Raw genomic sequence first — 24,369 nt, 5'->3', positions numbered from 1 at the left:
TGATGTTTAATCTGTTTGTTCACGGAAATTGATTTTTGTCTGCATATAAAAAAAAGCTGTCTGCAACTATTTTTATCTCATTGACAGCCAGCCTCATAATTACTTCCTAAAGCTGCTACCCAAAGCAGCCTCTTTTACCACATCACAATTCAGGTGTTACAAAACCCCATTTAAGACTAAATGAAATAATCTCAATGTGATATTGCAGAGGTTAACCCTTGTTCTCTAGATATTCTCTAGACATGAGCTAGTGTGGGATTAGTGAACATTGATGACCAAACTTCAAAGCCATGTATGTCAGATTTAAATGACTGTTGCTATATTGGGAATTTTATCTTTAAAGTGCTTTGTGATCCCATACATCGGGAGAAGCTCTATAGCAATAAATCACCTCATTTGAGAAGTAATTTGAATTGGGTCAGAAGAAGAAGCAAAGAAGGCTGGACATCAAATGCTACAAGGAAGACAAGCATAGTAAGAGAAATAATCCTAACGGCAAAACCAAGTATTTTGCAGCTGAAATGGAAACACTTTAGAAAGACAGAAGATAATTCGAGAGGTTTACATGATACTTAACTTTCTATCTGCAATCAAAGACTCAAAGAAAATGAAATCAATGAAAACAAATCAGGGTATCCCTGCCTCATTTAAATGTTTTCTGTTAATTCAAGTGACAGAGTATAGTATGAAATTGCACCATAAAAATTTTAAGTGTATAGAATTCAAACCCCAAAAATGGAATTCAGAGAAAAAGTTTTTAGCATCTGACTGACAAAGGGAAACTTTAATTGTAGAACAGACTGTGACTTTAATGCTGAAGACCTGTTTGGGAGGGAGCTTCAGTGAGAACTCATTGTGAGAAACCAAGATACACTGAAGTCATAATAAAGCTTTGACAGAGACTAATAAGAGATCCAGAATCAACCCAACAAGTCTGTTTTGAATTTTCCAGCCAAATGAAATGGAGTCCACCATTACTTTTGTAGTGAGCAGATGGTGATCTGGTAGCCTGAATCTGATGGAGAGGGCAATATGTCTCTAAATAGTTCAGAGGCAGGAAAATGTGAATTTGACTCAGGGCAGACTATCCCCAGACATTCCTCATGAACTTCAATGCAGCAGAACATTCCAGGGATGTCTACCTAATGCAGTCCATTCATTAACTAAATTTTCACTAGGCAGCAGTACATGAGCTGTGGCATTACTGAGAAGACTGGCATGAGAAAAGGAGGTGTTGTGGTGAAAAGTAAGTGTTTATCTTTATTGCAGTATATATTTGCATTTCATGTATAGGAAAAATAATAATCTCTAAATTGCAACACTTTTAACAGTGGTGTAAAAACGAGTGCTGCGTGAGAAGTATGTCAAGTACATAATTTTCCAAAGAAGGTGTTTTGTTGGACAAAGCAGGGACTAAAATCCTTTAGGACAAGCCTAAAGACATATTTCAGAGGATGCAGAATCTCCCTACAGAGTTCAGGTGTCAGGGAATTTACCATAAATCTGGTTTCTTCTAAAGCTAAAAGAGGACATAGCTAGCTAGCTAGCTAGATCAGTCTGTTAAGCAGTAGAAAAAGTAAAAGAACATAAATGGTAGAAATGAAAGCTGAAATCCTCTCCTTGTGTACAGACAGGTAAGACAGGAGCATTTGCTAGTGCCAACAAGGAGAAAGACAAATGTGTTGTATGATAATAATTTTTTACACAATAACAAAGTATTTTTTCTGGGTGGATATTCCAGCAGACTGAGTTGGAATAAAAGAACACATATTTATGTTCTTGGAAGACAATACATTTTGAGAGGACTGTTTACATACTGAAATGTTTCACCAGTAACCAAAACATAATTTTCTCTGTATATGGAGTGTAAACATTTATTGAGATGACATTTTGTTTGGGGGAAGAGGAGTGAGAGTTTACAGACGAAAGCTCTAGGTGAGGAAGAAATTCTGGAGCTGGGTAAGCTAACAAAAAGTGTACTGCACAGTAGGAATAACACTTCCTTGGGAGAAGCTGAGGGGTAGGTTATTTGGTATAGCCAACCAGACTACTGCCAACATGACTGTCCCAGCAAAGAAGGGATAGAAAGGCTGCACAGAGATTTACACCTATCTATAGATGCACCTTCTCTCCTCAAACCATCAGCCAGAGAGTACTCACTACAACATTGGCCAGAGGAGAAATTTCCACCTGTAGAATTTTGGCCTACTTGTAATAAATAAATAAAAACATTCAAACCAAAAGATTCTCTTTAGGTCAGCAGCAACATGCATAATAAGTGTGTAACAAAGCAAGTTTACCCATAACTGGCTCTGCACCAGATAATCTCCCTCCTCTGACCCCCATGCTGGGTAGGTGTCCTACTCTGACCCCCTTCTCTCACCCAATTTGTTCTTGCTCCTCTCAGTCCCTCCTCCTGTGCTCCACCTCTTATTTTGTGCCAGATACCTCCGGGTGCAAATCCTCCAGCATTTATTTTTGAGGTACAATATCTCTGAGGTATATGGGTAAAATGCACAAGAGATTAAACTGCATAAAAAAAGGATGCAGCCCTGAGTTACTGCCATAATGACCCTGAAAACCAGGAATTTGGGGCACTTCCAAAAGAGAATTTCATGTGTTTGTCAGATCAGTAGAGTCAAAACTGGAGGCCACTGGCTGACAAAAATAATGTATTTTTTATTTGTAATGAATTTTCAAAGCTTCTATAAATTTAAAACTGATTTTGAAATTAGTAATTCTGGAGACAGAAAAGAACTAGAACACTTTATTTTCTCCACCTGAAGAATTTTTTTTTCCCTTTTCATTCTACTGGGTTTTTTTTTCCTTTTTTTTTTCTTCTCTTTCTTTTAGTCTTTTCTTGTTGCTTCCTTTATTGCTTTGTTCCCCTTGTTTTCTTTGCCTTCTTTCCAAAGCTCAGGCTGAATTTTGAATACTAACCCAAAGGGATTTTTTTTATTTTCTGAATACTGTCTCCAGAATATTTGCTGACTAGTCTCTAGAACATTTTGCTGACTACAGTCAGACTTAGACACCATGTGTGTCAACATTATTTTAAAAGGACCTTGTCTGCTTGCAGGAGAAGTGTAGGCTGGAATTGTTGTATTTATAGTTTGGGCTGAGGCCTATAGTAAATATGTAGGTGATTAGCATACAGTGGCCAGGATAAACATGCTCAGGTATCTGAGAAATATGTTAGGATCACATTATGCCATCTAAACACACCCTAAGAAATCCTGGCAAAACCACTCCTTAAGCCATTCTGTTTTGTGGTTGCACTGTGCAGCTCACAGATACAAGTTGTCCAGAACATAATACATTTTCTGACTCTTTGAGCATCCTGTTTTTATTTGTTTCCTTCTGGAAGAAACTCCTTTTAATTTTCTCATGGTTCTCCTCAAGATTTACTGTCAGTATTTTGCCTACTCTTTCTACTGTTTTCTTACAAATCCTGTTACGTGGAACAAAGTAAATCTTTAGGTAGAAAAAAAACCCAAACATAATATCTGCAGGGAATCTCTTGAAATTAGACAGATGCCTTCCTGCCCCAAAGTCTTCTCTGTGCACTGGCCTTTGCTTATCACCATGTCCTTGTCTACATCAGCCTGCATTTCTGGGACTCTTTCTTGCCATTGCCCTGGGTTTCCCCAGCTTTTTACTTGCAGTTGTTCTATAACCCCATTATTACATATAATTATATCTTATTAATGATTAGTCTACTAAGTGTTAACATTTACCATCCTAGGAGGAAGGAGCTCTTAAAACTGTACCTTTCATCTAGCTAAAATTAATCTGACATATATGTATTACACCTCAGAAAAAGCTGACTCCATTGAAGTTGTCTTATGCAACTCCATCATGCAATCTGCATGACACTTCATGACTCTACAAATATTACCTTGAGCTGACAATGCTAGGGAGACATTTTGTTCTAGGATAAATCTAGGTTACACCAGGATGACGAAAAGATATATCCGCTCTCTTCAATTTGCCATGGTATCATAACTTTACAGGCTCTGTTGACTGAACATTCCTCTTACTTGCACAATCAAAATCCTGTGAGTTCATTGTGATTTGTTATACATCTCCAATTTCTTCTCCACTTAAACAGGTAGTGCCTGTCAAGGGCCCAATACAAAGGCAGTGAATGATGTGGAGAATTTGAGGCCTCAGGCACCACGGTAAAACAAACAGTGCAAGAGTAATGGTGTCAAGGAGGAAGTGGTGGAGAGGAAGCAAGGAGATCAAAAAGGCAAAAAAGCTTGGTAGGAACAGAAGGAAAAGGTCTTCACAGCCCCTCTATGCTGCACAGAGATGCTCTGCAGGGTTGGTACAGTCAGCAGGCAAAGGCTATGACAAAATCACACAGAATCACAGAATTAACTAGGTTGGAAAAGACCTTTGAGCCCTCTGCCCCTCTCAGGACTCTCCTTTCTTCATTACATGCCTCTGATCTTTTCAAGTTTCCCTGTTCCTCTTCCACCCATTTATTTATCCTGTGGCCAAATTCCTTGATAGTAGTTCACAGTCTTCTCTGAGGCTTTGCTAGACAACCTGCCTTACCATGGAGGCCTCCCGAGTGGGCTGCTGCAGAGTTTGAAAGGGGTCTTTGTGAAAAGGCTCTGTGCAGTGAGGGGCTGGATTTTATCTGTGTTATAAGGAAAGCTGAGGTGTGAACAGGGTGAAGAGCCTGGAAAAATGGAGAGTCAGTACTCAGGGCAAACCTATGCTCTGTCCTTCTAGGCAAAGGGGAATCTCTTGGCCAAGAGAGAGAATTTTGAACCTGAGTTTGCAAGGAAGACATCTCAGCATATTCTTCCTCCTTGCCCTGCTAAGTGTAGGATCTCCTACCTAGAACTTGGTGTTGGGTGAGAATTTGATGGATAATTTGTTGCTACTCAGTTTCTAAAATAGGTGAAGATACAGAGGCAATTGGATGCCGCAGCTCAAGTGAGGGCAAATTGTAAAAAAAGTAAATAATCCACAATCTAGTAGATGATTTGTGCTCTGTAGCCTTGTGCAACATTTTTCACACTGCAAATTTGTAGCCAGTCAATAATGTATTCTCATGAATTCAACATTTCACTATTGACTCCACCAGGCAGGATCAAATCCCACTAATGCATGAACATGTTAATACAACAGATTGTTGATTACCACTGATGAACCTTCAGATGGAAGTGCTTTACTCTGAATGTTAAGAATGAGAGTCCAAGTATATATTTCAAAGTAAACACTTTCTTAGGAGACTGACTGCTGTGAGAAGTATTAGCTGGAGGAAGAGCAAGTTTCAAGAAATGAGAGGTCTACTTTGCACAGTAGCCTTGGGGGACAGAAAGATTTTTAAGCCTACTTGTTCTGAAATCCTTTTGTCTCTGAACTCTTTGTTCTTAGTACTAAATAAACAATAGTTTGCATAAATAGGTTTCTGATCACTGCCTACACCATTGATCACAACTTGCTTCAGGGAGAAACTGTGGGTGCTGGAACTGAGTCACATCTCGGGGCTGAGCACACCTGGTAACCAGGCTCTCATGGCCTGTGACTGGGGCTCAGCTTCTGAGCAATAGGAATTGCAATGACTCAAAACCTGATGGTTGAAGGAGTACAGAATAGGCAGGGATGTGGGAAGAGGGAAGGCTGTCCCCCAGACTGTCATGTCCAGAGACATCTTTGGTTGAGGTTCACTAGTGTTGCTGATTGTAGTATGAGCTGAGGGAAAATGATGAGTGCAGTTGTTCATGAGGCTGCTCATGTAAATGTTTAAAATGCTGGCATTAAATATTGTAGTTACTAATTAATAATATGCATTTATATAGCACCATAAATGTCCATGGCACTTTACAGATAACAATATTTCTAACTGTTGGGAATATTAAATCTAAGTACTTGGAAGACAGCCAAACAATATAAGCAGATAAGGTCTACTGTTTGTATCTGTAATTTGGTGAGTTCTTTTGATTTTCCTTCTAGATGGAAAACACTAAGGGCAGTGCTTGCTTACTTCCTATTTCTAGGACCTTTGAGTGACCAAAGTAAATGCATATAAATACCCTAGGGACACTGTTTTTAAAACAATTATGGATGATTTTGTGTTAGCCTGATTCTGGGTAACACTACAATCCTTGTGCACAGTGGGAAAAGTACCAGTGGGAAAGTGCTTAGCTCTAGTGATTTTGAATGAAAGACAAGTAAAAATATCTGTCTCTTGTGGTGCTATGGGTAAATATGCTCATTTATGTAACTATCCAGGGGAAAACAAATTTAGGTGAGAGGAAGGCTAACTCTTTAAACACCACTGAGCTAGAACAATAGTCCATACTGAATAAAACACTGTATTAGCCAGGAGGTGTAACTTTCTACTACGTCTATGGCCCCTGGCGCAAAGGAATGCATTTCTGGCAAGAACAGCAGCAAGCTCTGCCTTAATGACCCTAAACTACCTGGGGCATAGGAGTGAAGCAGGCTTAATTAGGCAGCAGGTCTAGGGAAGTTGGGAGATATGGCACTGCACATAAGATGCTGCTTTTCTGAGTTCTTGGAGACTTGTTATGAGAAAAAGACATGTCCTTTGCCAAGCCCAAAGGGGAGAGAGCTTAGCACAGGGCTGGAGACTTGGTCTCCCCACAGGTGGCAAAGATTCAGGAGCAGATGGCATCTGTGCAAATCCCATATCAGACACACACACACACATCACAGGGAGAGAGGTGAGTAGTTACTCCTGTCCACCCTCTTGCATTTCAGGGGGCAGGGGACCTGCTGAATGCACATACAGAACACCTTGAATTGTCCTCTTCATCCCTCTTACAGAAAAACTGCCAAGAGTGTAATGACTTGGCAAGCTCCTGGAGAAGACGTTCAGGGTGAGCAGGACTGTCCCTAAAGCTAAAGGAAGCTGAGAGAGCTTGGCTCTCCATCTGCTGCTATAAAGAAGAGAACTTTCATTCCTCTCCTTGGCTGGACTGCAGAACAGCATTGCACCATCACTTCTGATGGTTCATGAACTTTGTGGTGAGGTGTCTGTCTCTTGTTACCACCTATTTTTACCTCTATGTTAGGCTCATTTTCTATTTTCTCTAGGCTGCTCCTCTTTTCTCTTTGCTTTTCCTTAGAGTATTTATTTTGAAAGTAGAATGAAGTGTGCTCTTGGTGCTTATGATTTTCAGGGCAGATGCCCCATATAAATGGAAAACTGGCCAGGAAATATAATGAGGTCCAAAGCTAACTAAATGCTAGTAGAGAAAATCAGTGAGGGTACTTCTCCAAGCTTGGCCAGGATTAGAGGATGTTGCATCATAGGAAAGCACTTTTCTCCTTTGAAAGGCCATGTTCACCCTGGTTAGCAGATTGGATGGACCTTGACAGACAATGTGATAGAACCTATTCTTGCTGAATTTGGAACTGGGTTCCCATCTGAAATGTGAGCAACAGCATAGCCAAACAAATGATTTCTCACATTTCTTTGAAACTTAAATCTCTGCCTTGTAGACATCTAAAATGTTTGACTGGTTTTTCTTCCCTTCTGGTTTTATGCTGACCATGAACCTCATGAGAAAACTTGCTCCTGTGCATTCCAGTGGTTTAAGCAACTATTTTTTTTAAAGTCTTCTGAGGTCAAAGGAAGAATTCCAAGTCTTTTGAGGTTCTACCTCTAAAAGGCAATTTTTAAAGAGAAGAAAATTCATATTTGAATTTTGTCTTCAGATGCTGTTTCAGTAAGTCTCCAAGTTCAAGGCCCAGGCCCACATTAAGGGTTTTAAATACCTTTCTTGGCTAAAAAGAAATTATGCAAAGATATTACTTCCTTACATTCCAGATCTGGGCTCTGTAGGTGTTCACACTGATGACTGTTTACTTTATTAGATACAAATAAAGTGGTTTTTGTTTACTGTGTTTCCCTTCTAGTATTCCTGCTGCTCTTGACATACCTCTAGAGGAACATGTTGGATTTCACTCTTGTTCTCATCTCATCAGCAGGGCCAGCAATTGAGTTTGTACATTTGTTCTGCAGATCACACCTTCTCATCCTGACTGTGGTAGCCCTGTGCCGTGGTGACTGTTGCACACTGCATTTCTGCCTGCCTGAAGGATGTACACTACCCCCAGGTAAAGGGGCTGAAGAGAAAATCATAAGATCCAAGGAACTATGTGAATGGACATTTAACCTCAGGGGTTAATGCAGTTATCTGATACAGGTTTCTCTTTAGTTTTTTAATTTATACTGCATTAAGAGATTAATGAAATTTGAAGTAGCACCTCTGTACCTTTGACAGGCACAATGAGCCATGGATCACTTCTGAAAACCTAATATGCCTGGGAAAATAAATGGTGTAAACTGTAAACAAAATATGTTTCAATGATGCATTGATAAGAAAAAACTGGTATTGCAGCTTTCTGGGAAATAGGTATCATTCCCAGTAGTGATATTTTGCATATTTTAGTCAGGACTGGGAACCACAGAAGATACAGAGCTTTCCTGTCAGGACTTGATTGTAGAATTTGTACATAGTGAAGTGTGCCAAACCCTACCCTTATTAACTGTTTGACTATTCCTACAGGCCCGTACATATAATCTATGTGGTTGCAAAACAGGAACAATTGCAGGACAAAGAACATACTGTTAAATTAAAGAGTTTCATAGTTATTGCCTGCAGTATGTAAGGGGAAAAAATGTAGCAGGAGATTGTGAAGGCATGTATATAAAGCTGAAAGAAAAGAGACTGCCGAGTTCAAGGAACTTGCCGAGTTCCTGTTCCTGACACTAAGAAAGTAAATGAACAGCTGCTTTAACCTACTTCCTAACTGAACTATATTGTGTTTACCTTATTAGTTGGCAGTATGCTTTGATTTAGAACAAAATATCCATTGAAGAAATGTTTGACATAGTTTGACGTTGTACCTGTTTGCTTACCCCACGTCCCAGTGTTCCAATGATCTTTCACTCCTGCCTGATGGCCAAAGAGATTTGGGGATCCCATTTGGTTCCTGTCGGTGCATGGACACCTTGAGCCATGTAAAAAACAGCAACCTAATTCTATTTCCTGGATGCTTGCTATTTAGGCAAGAATACTGGCTGATCAAATTTCCATTGTCTCCATGTCTGTGATTGCACCCAGCTACAGGTAATTGTTATCACATTTGCAGCAGTTTTTTCCATATTGCTTTCTACCATTTTTGTAGTTCTTTGTCTGCCTGCCTGGTTTTGGCATTAAGCAAGCAGATGATTTAGCAAGTAGGAACGAGCTTACCTCCTACTGCTGTGCTGGGAAATATTTCAGCTCTGCCCCAGCCCTATGGCAGAGTCAAAATTCCTGTTTTTCTCAATTGTTTCTTCTCAATTCTGCAGCAGAATTCAGGCATTAACCACCTCTGCTGGCTCTGGTGGCTCCAAGGGATTGTGAACCACTGCACAGCTCTCAGAAAAATGGAAATCCAAAAACTGGCATTGGACTTCCAAAAGCAGAACTCTAACATCAATAAGGATAATATGAGAAAATGTGAGTTTCATGAATGACCCATAAAATCTTCGTTTGATGTCAAGTTCAAACTACATTTCTTAAAAATTTGGGCTACACATCTAAGAGGAGAAAGCCATGTTCTCATTCTATTTAATATACATTATTATTCCTGCTTTGCACATAGTTTATGATCTTTATCTTAAAAACCCTACTCCTGATGTCACCAAGTAGGATTAAATCTGACCAGGTTCTGCCACTGTAACTTCGCCCTTGTATCTTCAAGTAAAACAGTGCAGCTTGCACCACCAGTTTCCTATGAGGCATTTTCAGAAGACTTTGATCATCACTGATCTATTTTACATTTAGTTGCATCAGTGACATAAAGATGAAAGTCTTCTGCTCTCATTGCTGTTCTTTCAAGCTGTCTGAACTCTCACTAGCTGCGTACAGCAATTATAGCTTGGCCTTCATTTAGTGGCACCTTTGTTTGGCTGCTGATAGACATAAACTTTATCTGCTGTGGAGGTTTATACTAGTGGAAGAACTGGCCTGATGCACTGGCAAACTCTTCAGTGGTCAGCAGGAAGCAGGGTCCAAACTAGAAACTTAATTATCCACTGACTCTGTTGGATAGTGGTCAGAAAGGTTCTTTTCCCCCCACTTTTTTTAGCATGGATATTTTCTCTGAAATGATCCTCTATTGCCAGAATAGGTACCTGAGATTGTGCCAAAACATTGAACTTCAGGGAAGTTTGAGAAATGAGGTATTTGGATAACACTGTGGTACGTGGGTGTTAAGTTCCTAGTAGGTTCCAGCTGACTTACAAAGAATCTCAAGAATGGGAAACCTGGTCTCCTGTGTGGCAACATGAAATTTCATTTAAGAACAGATCATATGACTGTAGCATTGTAGGAAGGAGATAGAATAAGGATTAATATAGAAATTAAAATTGCAATTTTGTGTCACATGATTTGATTGAGGGAAGAAATTAGAGTAGTTTGAGATCTCAAAGGCCCATTTTTTCCATTTCTTGAATTCTTATGATCTCTGGAGAGAATGGAAATATGAAAGAAACCTCCATACCACTGGATAGGCCAAAGTTCCATTTTAGATATTCAGAATTAGTAGCAAAAGGGAAGTCAATAAAAATACTTCACCTCCAGAGAAATTAAGCAACAGAGACCTATGATTGTTGTATTTTGGTAAACATCTAAATATACTGCCAAATGAGAACAGTTTTTAATATAGAAAAGGTGACAAAAAAAGGAAACTTTAAAATAATCAGGTTTTCCCAAGAAACGAGACAGAAATGAAACAACTGCTGACATCTTGAAAAGGGATTTGATGAGTTGAGCAACCTGATCCAGATTTGCTGTCAGTGCTGCTTTGAACAAGGGACTAATGGACCTCTAGAAGTCTCTCCTAACCTCAATTTTCTATGAATTTATCAACTGACCCTGTGAGAAGAGGACACTAATACAAAACATCAGGGATTGCTCTTGACACACATTGCCAAATTTTTCATTAGTGACCTTAACATAAACCGTAAGAACATGTAAATTAAATTAGCTGTTGACACAAAGCTGAGAGGCATCATCAATACAGCCGAGAATCAGAATATGGAAGGCAAGGAAAAATTTTGATGAGTGGGCTAATGGAAATGGATGTGTGTAACTACATGAGGTGCAAGGTCATGTGCTTAGTGAATAATCACAACAATTTCCATTATAAACTTTGTTTGCTTCTATTGAAAAGGACAGAGAACAAAATAGTGTGCACTAGTCAATCATGGGCTAATTATGTGTAACTGTTGTGATGTGGCTGTAAAATGAGCAAATGTCACACAGGAGATAAGGCATTTTGAATAGTGATAAGGAGGAACTGATACTATTGTTCTTAATTTAAAAAATCACAAACACACAAACAAAAACCCTGCCCCAAAACCAAAGCAACAGCAAAACACAAAACAAACCAGAGCTGAGAATAACAAAAACCTCAAAAAGAAACTTTTCAAGAAAAGGCAATTTTTGTCATGACAACAAATGGGCATCAGCTGCCAACAGGTAGAAGTTCAGATTGACGAAGAACATACCTTAACTTTGAGACTTCAGGATAGTGTGTCATTAGGAGCAGCAAGAGCTGTGGATGAGAGCACAACCTGTACTAATGTCAGCTCCTAGCTCATCCTTCTTTGTGGAGCAATTCTACTCTTTCTGCTCCCTCACATCCCTATTGTTGTTACATGTTCCTTTGTGATATTCCAAAACCTTACAGGCAATATTGATATCAATGAGTCAAGCCTGCTAATGGTCCCTGAAAGATGGCTTAATAATTCTCTGCCTTTCACTCACAGTTATCAGAGTAAATTCAAAAGGGTTGCAGGAGGTCACTGTCAATAGAGAGCTCAAAACCAAAGCTAGTCCACTCCTCCAGCCACCAGTCTTCCCTCAAGAATGGGTATGCCTGCCCATGGTTAATGGAAGTATATCAGACTTTGCCTGCAGCCGTTTGCTATCTGAAATAATTGCATGTCATCAAAGTGTGAGCTCTCCTTTTCCCAGATCCTTATTTTTGTACAGTGCATCTGATATTGTCTCTATGAATTACATATGCTATAGCACATCAAGGCCACATCTTGAAATGACAGCATATAGGGAGCCTGGTAAAATACAAAGAAGCTATGGAAAAGGGAAATAATTTATTTGCAGTTAATTAATAGATTCAATTATTTGTTGGAATCAACCATTAAACTAACAGCAAAAGAAAAAAAGCAGGTTGCAGTAATTTAACATCTATTAACTGCCAAATAATAATAATAGGGTTTGTCCTAACTGAAGTTTAATTATAAAATTTGAACACATTCAAGCACAGATATACAGTGTGGTCAGATCTGCAACTGTGGTGAAGAGCTACTGGCCAAAATAGCTCTGACCCAAAGCTTCAGAGATCAATCCAAGCAATCCCAGACAAAGTGAGCAATTGACCACAATTCTGACTTCCCAGGCTCACAGTCCATGAGAAGATTTTAGAGTCAACAATGTTCATTGTACCTTAGAAAAATCACATAGCTTTATGGACTTGATCAATTTCCTCATGCACACAATTTTATCTCAATTTAATTTAAAATAAATGCAGATCAGAAAATATGTTCTGTATACAAGTCAGTAATATCCCTATCCCTGAACCTACCATTCCTGAACATGTGTTTCCAAAATGTGGATTTTTTTTTTTTTTATCAAGGCTGGCTTATTTGGTCCCAGTTTTCACATTTGGCCTTCTGGCATGCAGTCTGTATCATAAACTAAGTTCTATTTAAAATTTAAGTCCAGATCTATTATAAGTATTATTATGCATATTGAAATACCCTGATGAATTGTGCATTAATATAGTATAAATCAGATTAATTAAGATCAATCTGAGTATGCTCACAGAACAGAATTAAAGGCTGACTGTTGTGGGCACAGAGTAATGAAGCCCAAGGAATGCTGTATACCCAAATGGTACAGTCCTGTGAAATCCTGTTATTGTTGCCCAGCTAAAGGAATTTTGTATTCAATTTACTTTTTTCTACAAAATACCTCAAGTACTCAGCATTTCAGACTCAGTCCATATGTCACAGTTTACCTACAGTGTAGTGATTTGGGAATTTAGTAAAAAGAGAGCCAGCCCAACTAGCCTTTCCTGTTTCAAAAACTCAAAATGTCGCTTGTGTGACAATTTTGAGACATTAATCAGGATGACCAGTCTTAAGGAATGTGAAGAAACACAACTGCTTCAGTCACTTGCCTATTCCCCTGATTACTGAACAGAGGGGTTTTCTTAATTTACAGAATATAACCCCACTTTTGGGAAGTTTTGCTCTGTAAATCCCATGTTTTCTGCATTTACTTCACCTCCCAGCTTGACTACAGCCTTAGGTAATATCATAAATCAAACAGTAAACAGGGTTCCTCACAGCTTGGATGCAAAAGTGTAAGAAACATAGCATTACTTCTTTTGTATTAAAGCACTGTCTAAGATCCATCTTTAGGAAATATCTACTGGAGTCTGTTGTAGACCTATGAAAGCAAGTCCTGGCTATGTTTCTAAGTAGCAGGGCATGAATCAGCTGTGATCCAGAAGATGTCTCACAGTGTTAGCATGGTGCTGAGTCCAAACTTACCTTGGGCTTGGCCAGACACAACTGCAGCTACCTGGTGGTATTGGACAGTGGATATATAATTACACTGAACCTATTGCGTCAGATTCTTCCCTCATTTACACCAGTCCAGCTTCTTGGAGGTCAGTAACTTTGAAGTGGTAAGAGAAGTATTTGGCTGAGTCCCTCAGTTTTATGCAAATGTCCTATGTAACATCAAAAAAGGAAATTTAGAGAGGAGCTGGAATAGCATTTAGAAATCAAGTCCAGAAAATGTCTGCCTGTTGTTGAAACAGGTAAACTACAGCTGCTGTTGTTTAGCTGTCGAAGGAAGTTTTCCCTAAAAGGTATTTCAGAATCTGATATTCAAGGAAACCATCCAAACTTTCCTGTAGTTACAAAGAACTGAATTGTTCAGAAGTTTCAGTGCTTGAACAAGCTGTACAATTTGAGTAAGTGATAAAATCCTTGTTCAAACTGCTTTACTGTGGACATCAAAAGTAAGTATGATAAAGGCAGCAGTTACCCTATCCATCAGGGTGTCTCATGCCACCTAAGCTGGGCACCTACAATTACCCAAATGGACAGTGGGCAATTTAGCTGCTCAGCCTATTGCTCTTCATTGCCAATACAGGGAGTTTATTGAACACTTATAGGTGTCATTCATTTCTGAAAGACACCAAGTGGACATCTGGCTAGGTTCTGGGAAACAGCAGGCAAAGTTTTATGCCTGGAGAGGCTCTGGAGTCTGGTCTTTAACGTCCTGACATATGCAGGAGTCAGAATAGCAAATGTTGTTTTGATGCTGTCAGTATTAGGCACAGTCTGAGCACATCTAATAAATCCAGCCTCTCTGAGGTCGCATGTCAGAGCCTCATTGTCTGCCTTGGAGCTGCAACAATTTAGATGCTTAGTAAAGCAAACCTGACTGTTCCTCATAGGAGAAAAGGTTGAGCACAACTCTGAGCACAAGAGGCTGAGTAAATTTTTCACCACCTTCAATATTACACGGTCCTGAATACTGGTGCGGGCCATCATTTTGGACCTAGAGGCGGTGTCCATAGATGTCCTAAATTCATTGTTATCTCTGCACCTACTTGGTGAGAAGTGAAGTGATTCAGAAGATGTAAGCAAAGCAGAGAGAAGGGAGCTGTTGACTCAGGTCAGTGGGAAAAGAAAGTACAAGGGCTTGGGTGCAAAGGAGGTGATGAACATGGCTCTAAGCACCCAAATTCTACCAAAGACAGATGTGGCCCAAATTTTCTGGCAAGTGATGGTGGTACATTCCTACACCCTGGGACCTGAGCCAACAGGCACTGCAACACGTGTGCTACCAGAGGTAAGGAAGCAGTGTTGGACTTGCAGTGACCCTGGCCAGAGGTCAAGCACTAGTGCCTTCTTCCTGCCTGCCTACATACTGGGTGGTTTTACCTGGCATTGAACATTACCAAAAAGGAACCCCCGCTGTGCAGGGTGTGAGGCAATCAGCCAAACTGTTTCTCCTAAAATTGGATTTCATTGTACAGGTCTCTTTCATTCCTTCAGAGCTCATGCTTAAGAATTAATATGGCAATTATCGATCCCTTTTGTATGCTATGTAAAAGGAGGTTCTAATCCTCAGAAGTGGATTTGCTCTGATGACACATAAACAAAGCCCTGGAGGGAGGAAGGTAAAACATAAAGAGGTGTTGACAAGCTGAACACCACTTGGTTATGCAAACACAGATGTGGTAAAGGGCAAAGAGCAATAATTTTGCAGAAGTTGAAAGTGTGGGAACGCTGGCGGTTGCTCTTTAATGATTATAACACAAAGGAATGCTAGCAACTTCTCTCACTGACTTTACATTATCAAACTGAGTCAGTGATGAGTAATAAGATATACTATTGGAAGTATCCTTTAATGTACCAGCTCTTTATATACCAGCTCTTCATATAAAAATGTAAGGCTTTCTATAAAATATTGTGGTGGTCCTAATACCACCAGAGAACTCTTGTTTGCAGATGCAGTGCATCATTGTTTTCAGATCAGACCCACTGGCTGTTGCCTTATTTGCTTATAAGTGAGCTGGGATTAGGAGAGTAAAATAGGAAAGAGGTAGAGATCTCATGGGTAAGCTTGTCAAAAGTGTGATTTATGTAGCTTTCCTTTCATGGGTGCTCAGTTTGAAAGACATCTGTCTTTCATCTTCTAAAAATTAAGCACTTTGAAAGGGCATTTACAAGCTGATATGCATAGTTGTGCCTGTGTTTGTGTTTCTCAGGAAAAAAGGGAAGACTTTCAATATTTTCCCCTCCAAGTTTGTGTGTTTGTGTGTCCCCAGCACTTGTGTGATGGTACAGGCCCTGTACTCAAAAGCCAAAGTTGTTGTTTGCCAGGCGAAAGATAAAAGATTTCTGCAGCCACTCAAACACATTCCTCATCTATTGATTTCTGCCTCTGCAGTCAGATCAGAGCCTGGCATTTGTTGCAGACCCCATCAGATTTGCACAACCTATTTTTATGGCCCTTGACCTTACGTGCTCCAAAGTGCTGGTGTGCTAAACACACGTCCTGAACACAAGAATATTGTTAGAAGAGCGCATGTGAGTACACATGGCAGAAATAACACAGGGAAAGGGTCTGAGGGACCGTTTGCTGTCCTTTTATGACCTATCCAACAGAAAGAGTAGATAAGAGCTTTTGCTGTCAAATTTCCTTCCGCTCTGGGTCAGTCTGCTAGGATGGTGAAACCAGCTAGTTTAGAAAAATTTATTTTGGAGAAACTGGAGTCAGATTTGCCTCTTCAGAGATTTAAGAGAAAAGGATTTATATTCCCATTTTTCTGTGAATATTCCCATGTTGGATCTCAGTAATTCAAGTCAGGACATGCAAGGAGCACGTTCCTTGAGGTATGCTCACAACTACACAACTTGTCAGCAAGTGAAAATCCTTATAGTGCTACCTCCACCTAGGCAGAGAACTGACACATAAATAAGGAGGCTTCCATGCTTCCATGCTGCTTGCTTTCCAGCTTTTTCTTTGGATGTGGCCCGGAGCTCACCCTCTGTGCTTTGCCCTGTAGTATGCAGGGACATCTAGTGGCTGAGCAATCCTGAACACAGTTTTGGATCATGAGTTACATAAGGAAGTAGGGATGCCTCATCTCATAATGAATTTAGCATGTTCTGAGAGTTGACATTCATGGGCATCTTCTAGGAAACAGATGGTCACTGCTGTGGGTCAGGCCTGACATGGCTAATGATGAAGAAAGTGTGACATTTTATTAAATTGTGACCAGTTTAATCTGAGTGTGTCCTCCTTAGTCGGCCAGGCCTTTGATCAAGGTCTATCAAACCTCTTATCTGTAGACCAAGCATACCACTCCACAAGAGCTGGAGATACTTTTAGGTAGCCCATTCACTGCCTTGGATTTCATTCTTTCATTTCTCACAGGTTTTCTATTACACAAAGGATTAATCTGGGAATGACTTCAAGTATGCTCCATCCCATGGACTGCTCTTTCCCCTGCTGCTTTGATGGATGTTATCCCTGATGCATCCCAGGCTAGAGCCTTCACCGGGCCCCTTGAGAAGTCCTGAGGAAATGTGTCTCCTAACACTCTGCTGCCTGCTCTGCTCAGTCCTGCCAGTGTCTTACTCTGCTGCTCTCCAGACCTTGGCTGAAGTCCATACCTGAGTGTGTGTTACCCAGCAAAGAGAGAACTTGAGGTTAGCCTCAAATCTACACAATACTGCCTGTACAGGTGCACATAAATGGCAAATAGAGTTGACATTTCTCACAAGTCCCTGCCCAAAATTTTTCCAATTAGGGTAGTGATGAAAACAGGGAATGGTGGATGCTCTGAGACATTCAGTCTTGTATTGGTGTGGTTTTTGCAAGAGCAGCAAGGGAAAGCCCAGAGGTAAGTGTCCTTCCTGCTTATTTCTTTCATGCATTGCAGGAGTGATCCCCAGCTCCTAATAAAATTCTTAACGTGATTGACTTTAAAGAGCTGTGAGTCTCTGTGACTAACCACAGGGAAGAGTTGAACTAAAACTTTAATGGCAATAATTTGAAGGGTTTTCTCATGAAGATCCAGGTAAAAGGATCTTCATCAGCCTATGGGTCTGTATAATGCATATTTCTGAGATGCAACAGCTTAGCTGGGAAACATGAACTTCTAGAATTTCTTTGTGAGACCCTCACAAAAACTTCACCAGCATCTGTTTGCCCTTTTTTTGGGCTGGTTCTTAAGGCTTTACCCATAACATTCTTCAGTAACAGATGCCAAGACATCTCCTGAGTATTTTTTGAATAGGAACTTCCATCTGGCACTGCATCCTTAGAAGCTGCGCCTTGGCTTCTTTGTCTGCAGGGTGGTTAATCCTAATGAGGCAAGCACAGCAATTTGCTGAGCAGAGATATATGCTTATCAGATCCTATTACTGAGCTGATTCTCTTTTATAATTATTTATTCTGACTTCAGTAGATGAAGCAATGTGAAAACACTTAAACCCAGGGCTTTCATCAGGAAGACACAATCTCACACTCCTGTGAACAACTGAAAGCTGCCTATATGGAAATGGCTAACTATACTGGTATAGCTGTCCCACTGTATCCTGCCAGTCAAACTTCCCATTCTCTTCTTATCTCAAGATAAATGCTCTGATTTAAATTATGTTGAGATGAGCTCCATAGAAAAGAAGTATTTTTTTACAGGGACAGCAGTGTCCACAGAGGGAGAATTTTACTGGCATAGCTAAACTAGTATAATTATACTGGCATAATTATGCTGGTAATTTTCCCTGTGTATACAAGCTATGAGTCTCAAATTGTGCTTCACTGGCAGAAGAGCCTCCTTTGTTGGAGAGATTCTTTAGGTCTGAATCAGGTCATTAATAAGTGCTTCAGCACTCAAGTCAATGCCTCACATTTTATAATGAGTTTTACTCTTTGCCTCCCAGAGAATCCCAGCTCTTGTAACAGACTCTACATGAAACCTCATTCTATGCTGAGGGAAAGCCAGCACAGGGGAGAAGTGTAGCAGTTACTTCCCATCAGCATCATCAGTGGTTACAAAGCCTCGTGGAGAGAGAGCTCACACACCATGAAATAGCAGCAGACTGCCATATGTGTGGCTTTGTTTCTTTGCCTTTCTATTTCTTCTGTTTTATATTTCCTTGGCCTGTTTTTCTCCCTGCTAATGAGATTTCTATTCAAAGGGGGACTCTGTGTATGACTTGTAATACATATGAAAACAAAAGCTGTACATGATGGTTTATGAGAAGACATGAAAGCTCATAAAGTAGCCACGTGAAATGGCTTAAGTAATTTGAACAGAAATATCTTCAATGACAATGAGTCATCAGGACCAAGATGGGCTGCCTCATGTGAAACATAACCGTGTCAAGTGGATGAGGCTGTAATACAGCCACAGCTTTTGCTAAATATAGCCAGATACGCTTATCAGTTGAACTGGAAGTATGCAGAACAGCAAAATAAATGGCTTAAACAACAACTAGACAATAGAAAGCTAGACAAATATGGTAATTATATTTTCTATAAATAGCAAAATAAACTCACCAATCAGTGGGTTTTCTTTATTAGCAATTTTTGTAGAATTAAATGAATGAGAAATTATTATAGGTTTTACAGAACTACAGAGAAAATGATTGGAGCTAATTGAGATCAGCCTCCTCTTATACAGGACTACTGCCAACACCTCCTGTCAGCTGTGGCTTTGTCTAGGCAAGTTGTGAAAATTCCTACGGATGGTGATTTTGCAGCATCTCTGGGCACCTCCTCCACTGTTACCCTCCTAGTAAAGCTTTTCCTTATGTCCAAACTGAACCTCCCCAGCCACATCCTGTGACCATTGCTCATTATTCACTTCATTGTCTCCCCTTCATCAAATAAAACAGCTTCTTCCATGTTATGTCATCTATCTTCTGGACCATTTTGGTATCTTTCTGCTAGGTCTGCACATCTCTCTTAACTTGGGAGTGGGAGCATCCACAGTGGGACCCAGTATTTCAGGTGTGCAGACATGGATTGCAATTTGATCTGCTGGACGCACTCCTGTTGCTGCTCAGGATGTGGTTTTTCTTATTTATGGGGAGATTTTTCTGTTGGCTCCTATTCAGCCTGGTGCCTACCTGTCCCTTTCACCGGGCTTCTCCCCAGCAGCCAGTGTTCGAATGCCTGGGGCTGCACTTCAGCCAAGTGCAGAACATCACACTTCATAGATATTCATAACATTTTTTGTTATCTCTGTCTTCAGGTTTATCAAGAACCAGCTTCTGTGAGGCTCTGCTTTTCAGTGTGTCAACCACTCCTAACTTCCCAGCATCTTCAAAATTGCTGAGGATTTATTCTATTTTATTATTCAGATCATTGATACTGTTTGTTACTGGCCAACAGCTGCTTGATGGTTACCAATCAAGACATTGATTGGTAGCCTTTGAGATCAAGTCCAAGCAGCTTTCATGACATCTGGTGGACTATAAATCCTCAGCTTCCAGATGAGAGGACTGTGGAGAATAGTTAAAAGTCCTAGTGAAATCAAGTATACTTTACCCACTACGCACTTGTTATCCAAACAAGAAGAGGTTTCATTCCTGGAGGTAGTCAAGTCAGCCATGCTTGATCTGCCCTTGGTAAACCCACACTAAATGTTGCACTTTGGACTCGTATCAACAAGACCACACTTACTTTGCAGTATAAGAGAAAACAGTAGTATGTCCAGTAGGAATTACTGTTGGCCAGTCTCCCCAGCAACTGATTCTGACCCTACAGCCCAGACTCAGGGCCTTCACTATGGCTCTTGAGAAGAGCCAAGGACAAGGTCTCCTGGTCCACTTTGCCTTCTGTGCTTAGTCCTGCCAGGTTTCTCCTCTTGACTTTTGCACTACTGGACTCTTGACCTTGGCTTATATCCACATGGAGTGTGTGCTTATGTATCCAAACAGATCAGGAGAAGAGTTAAAATCTGAGATTAGACTCAAACATACACTACAGTTCCTACATAATTGTACCCACAGAGGGCAAATAAAGCTGACATTTCTCACAAGTCCTTGCCAGGTGTGCTCCCAGTTGAGATTTTGAACCTAAGCCCACAAGGCAAACAACTTTGGAGCTTGTTTTGGTTGCAATTCATCTTGGTCCTGGCTGGTCAGAGGTTTATCAGTTCTTAATCTTAGATTCCCAGCTGAACAAGTCATGAACCACAGGCAGGGTCTCTGTCTCCTTCTGCCATTAGGATCTACTAGACCACTGTACATTGTAAGGACTGTACATTTCTTTCAAACAACAAAATCAAACTGACTCTATCGGTGTATGTCATACAGGTTTATTAGATTTAAGAAGATATTGGTCTTGAATTCACAGATACTCCTGTGTTATAAATAATAATAAAAACACACCTCTGTCCCCCTGAAATTCTTTTCCTCTTGTTTGTCCAAGGAGAATATTAACACATGTGGCTAAATGAGATCCCCAGTGCTTTAGGTTTTACAACCATACAGTCCCCACAATTTTTAATTCGTAAATTCCAGCACTGTTTTCTCAAGGAATTCCTGACTAAGGGGTGTCAAAGCTCTTTGTGATTCTTCATGCTACTGTTTTGTCTCTCAAGTCAGACTCCATGCATGGAGTGGATAAAAAAAATGCATAAAAAAAATCTCTACTGAAAAAGTGACAACTTTGCCTCATCTTCCCAGTCTGCATTGGATGAGGAGAATGGATTGCATCCTTTAAGGGTTACCTACCAGGGGAATAAAGACTTTTAATTTAGCCAGTAAATTGTCTTCCAAAGTTTATTTTTTATGCTGTGATGAGGAAAGCCATTTACCATTGCACATAGCAAAATTATATTTTTGCTATCTCCATTTAGCCTGTTAAATCTGGCTTTCTCTGGTGCTTCCTGTGATACAGAAGGCTGAACAGTCTGCTCAGATCAGGTCCAAAATGCAATTCCCACTTGGTCCTAAAGCTGCAGGAGGTGTGGCAGTACTTTAGTTAATCTGCATGCCATTGTTAGAGCCAAGTTTGCAGGATCTGTACTTATCAATGAAACAAGATTGTGTAAAAGACATAGCAATTGATATTTTACAGGGTTAGGAACAGTGTTAGAGCATTATAAGCCTCTGTAATGATGAGAGAATAGTTCCATTACCAGATGTAACTCTAAACTTTACCAGTAAAGGAGATGCCAGTTCTTCCATAACATTTAACAATAGTTTATGTTTCAGGCTCTGGATCTCTTTAAGGCTTGATCATGTTCTCACAAAAGCCAGTGTTGTGCCTTTCTTGCTTGTGAGGGTTCCTCACATAATTTTCCCAAACTGCTTCTGTTCAACTCAGAGCTGCCCAGTGTTTGCACTTGGTGGACACACTGTGTTGGCTGTAGAAGCAGCCAGAAGTGATGTGCTGAGCCAGTCTGTGCTGGGGAGCACCAGGGCACTACCCCGGGTCATAGGCAGGAGAGCAGCCACAGATTATCACTTGGACCAACTGAGCCCTATTTTAAAACCATCCTGCCTAAACAGGAAACAGTTTTAGGCAGAGCATTTTTAGTTCAGATTAAGTCAGCTGAGCTTAGAAAGAAAGTTAACTTGTTCGGGACAATAAACAAAAATTCTCCAGTTTTGTCCTTTTGTGTATCATTTGCCACCATCTGCTCCTGTAGCTATGATCAAAAAGGGAAGGAAAGGGATAGAAGAAAAGAGTTAAGAAGAAACAACTCCCTCAGAAGTTTGAGTGACCTGTTAACCACACATCAACACGCTTTCAAAATGCTCGAAATTGTGCATGTTCACATTCACATGTGTGTGTACAACATTTTTACTGAGTATTAAATAAGGGGAAAGAAAAATACACCTCTGATGAAGCTGCTGCCTGTGTTTATCACACAGTATAAATCTCTTTATCCAGAGGTTTAAATGTTTGTTTCAAGTAACCAAAGAACAACCCATTTCAACAGCCATAGATTGCATTTGAGCTCTCTTTCTTCCTGTAGATCCAAGCTGACCTCTCTCCTTTTCTGTTTATGTTCGCAGGCAACTATCAAAAAAGATTAAACAGACTAATACCGTCAGAGCAGTGTGGCTGCACAGAATTTCTCATGTCAGCTTAACAGAATGTGTTGATGGTGAATTTGCTTTGTAATGCTACAAGTTCACTTGATATTTCTATCCAGGATAATGATGTCCTGCCAGATCCATTGTGCTGGAGGAAAAAGTGTACTTTGCCCTTCCAATGCTTGTGATGGAACAGGACTTAGGCAAAAAATAATTAGCTAATATTTGTCTAGGGGCTTATCTGCACAGAGAAACCAGGCAAAAGGGATCTCATGCTTCTAGGAAAAAATTGCCTGAGAATAAAAGAAGGTTTCAAGGCCAGAATTGAACAAAATGTTCTCAACTCTTCAAAAAAAAATAAAAAGGCATGGGAATCTGTTGATTTTGATAAAAGCAAAATGCTACACAAGTGAAAAGAGTAATTTCTAGTTTTTAATTTTACTTCAGTAATTCCAAAACAGTTCCTCAGTTCCTTCAATGTCAGAATGTTAAACATAAGAGGTTATAAGTTAATTATGTTTACACATTTTTGTTAACATAAACAAATAACTGCATAGAACCATATATTTTACTTCAGATAGGTATATTCAGATAGATATATATTTATATGTTCACATATACACATATATACATATACATAAATATATAGATATACATTAGCCTTACACATGTTATAAATGAGAAGTTTAGTGGCTTTTGTAGCCATGCCCCATAGCCCTGGAGCCCCCCCATGTCCAGAGGTGTCCCTGGCATATCAGGTCAAAGCTACAGCATCCTGGAATGGCCAGAGAGAAGACTGCTACTACCAGAAAAATTGTTTCATCTTACAGACTGCTTCCGGCCCATTCCCAAGTGCAGTACATGTTAATCAGCAGCCCAAAATGTGAGTGGATTCTTCCAGCAGGTTCTGTAGCCCTTTTCTGCCTTAGTGTTCACAGTCTGAAGACATGAAAAGGTGAGGATAAGAGGGATGGGGTGACTCAGTCAGGATGGCAGATCAGTCTGGGCTAAAACTCAGGTCTCTGGTAATCTGTGGTCCCTCCTAGTGATGCAGTGCTGGCTTTAATTTTACCTGTTGACTGCAAAGCCTGAAGCCTGCAACACAGGTATGATACTGGTAAGGAACTCCAATGTGTGGACATAATTACTTCCTTTAGATATGGTGTTAATGACCATTGCCCACTGAGCTCTAAACAATTCTGGATTTTGGAGAGGAAATTTTGCAACATTGAGCCTGAGGCTTCTTAACTGAACTTGATTCTCATTTGGTTTGTTCCTCAAGAGAGACTTGCAGGCCTCATAATGAAAAAGTGGGAGTTCAGGGTGACTTTAAGATCAAAAGAGATTATAGTTCATCATTTAGGAAGTAAATGACTGAGGTTAGCCAACATTCTCACTATGAGAATGATCAGGTTAATAGTTATCCCCTGTACTTTGCTTTTTTTTGAAGTGGTAAGGAAGCTCCCCAACAGATTTTTCAAGAAGATCATAGCAGTAACAACTCACTGAGTGCTTAGCATGTTTCATAGATACCTTGTTCTAGATTTTAGTATGTATTTTCCCTAGATAGAAACACAGTAATCCTTCAGGCTGTGCCAACTGATATTATGCCCCTAATTTTTAACTTATTTGACTGAAATAAAGCTTGAAGACAATGAAATTATTTTAGAATAATTTTAATGTGCCATTTTTCAAAATGTAAAATTGAAGTTGGA

At 40.0% G+C, this 24,369-nt stretch overlaps 1 long non-coding RNA gene across 5 annotated transcripts; it reads left to right on the top strand.

Annotated features, from left to right (window-relative positions):
• Positions 1 to 1,158: 1,158 nt before the first annotated feature.
• Positions 1,159 to 21,616, top strand: LOC135289975 (uncharacterized). 5 transcript variants are annotated; one of them, XR_010352727.1, is made up of 7 exons: positions 6,612 to 6,707; positions 6,811 to 7,011; positions 8,012 to 8,106; positions 9,061 to 9,122; positions 9,347 to 9,497; positions 17,031 to 17,499; positions 19,858 to 21,616. It is a non-coding gene; the product is annotated as an uncharacterized LOC135289975 (long non-coding RNA). The 5 variants fall into 5 exon arrangements; XR_010352731.1 differs by lacking the exon at positions 19,858 to 21,616 and adding an exon at positions 18,542 to 19,832; XR_010352736.1 differs by lacking the exons at positions 6,612 to 6,707; positions 19,858 to 21,616 and adding an exon at positions 1,159 to 1,246 and having other exon boundaries at positions 17,031 to 19,832.
• Positions 21,617 to 24,369: the final 2,753 nt, after the last annotated feature.

This window comes from Passer domesticus, chromosome 1 (genome assembly GCF_036417665.1).
Source record: "Passer domesticus isolate bPasDom1 chromosome 1, bPasDom1.hap1, whole genome shotgun sequence".
NCBI classification, from domain to species: domain Eukaryota; kingdom Metazoa; phylum Chordata; class Aves; order Passeriformes; family Passeridae; genus Passer; species Passer domesticus.
The sequence above is the reverse complement of the archived record's forward strand: the minus strand, read 5'-3'. Positions and strand labels throughout refer to the sequence as shown.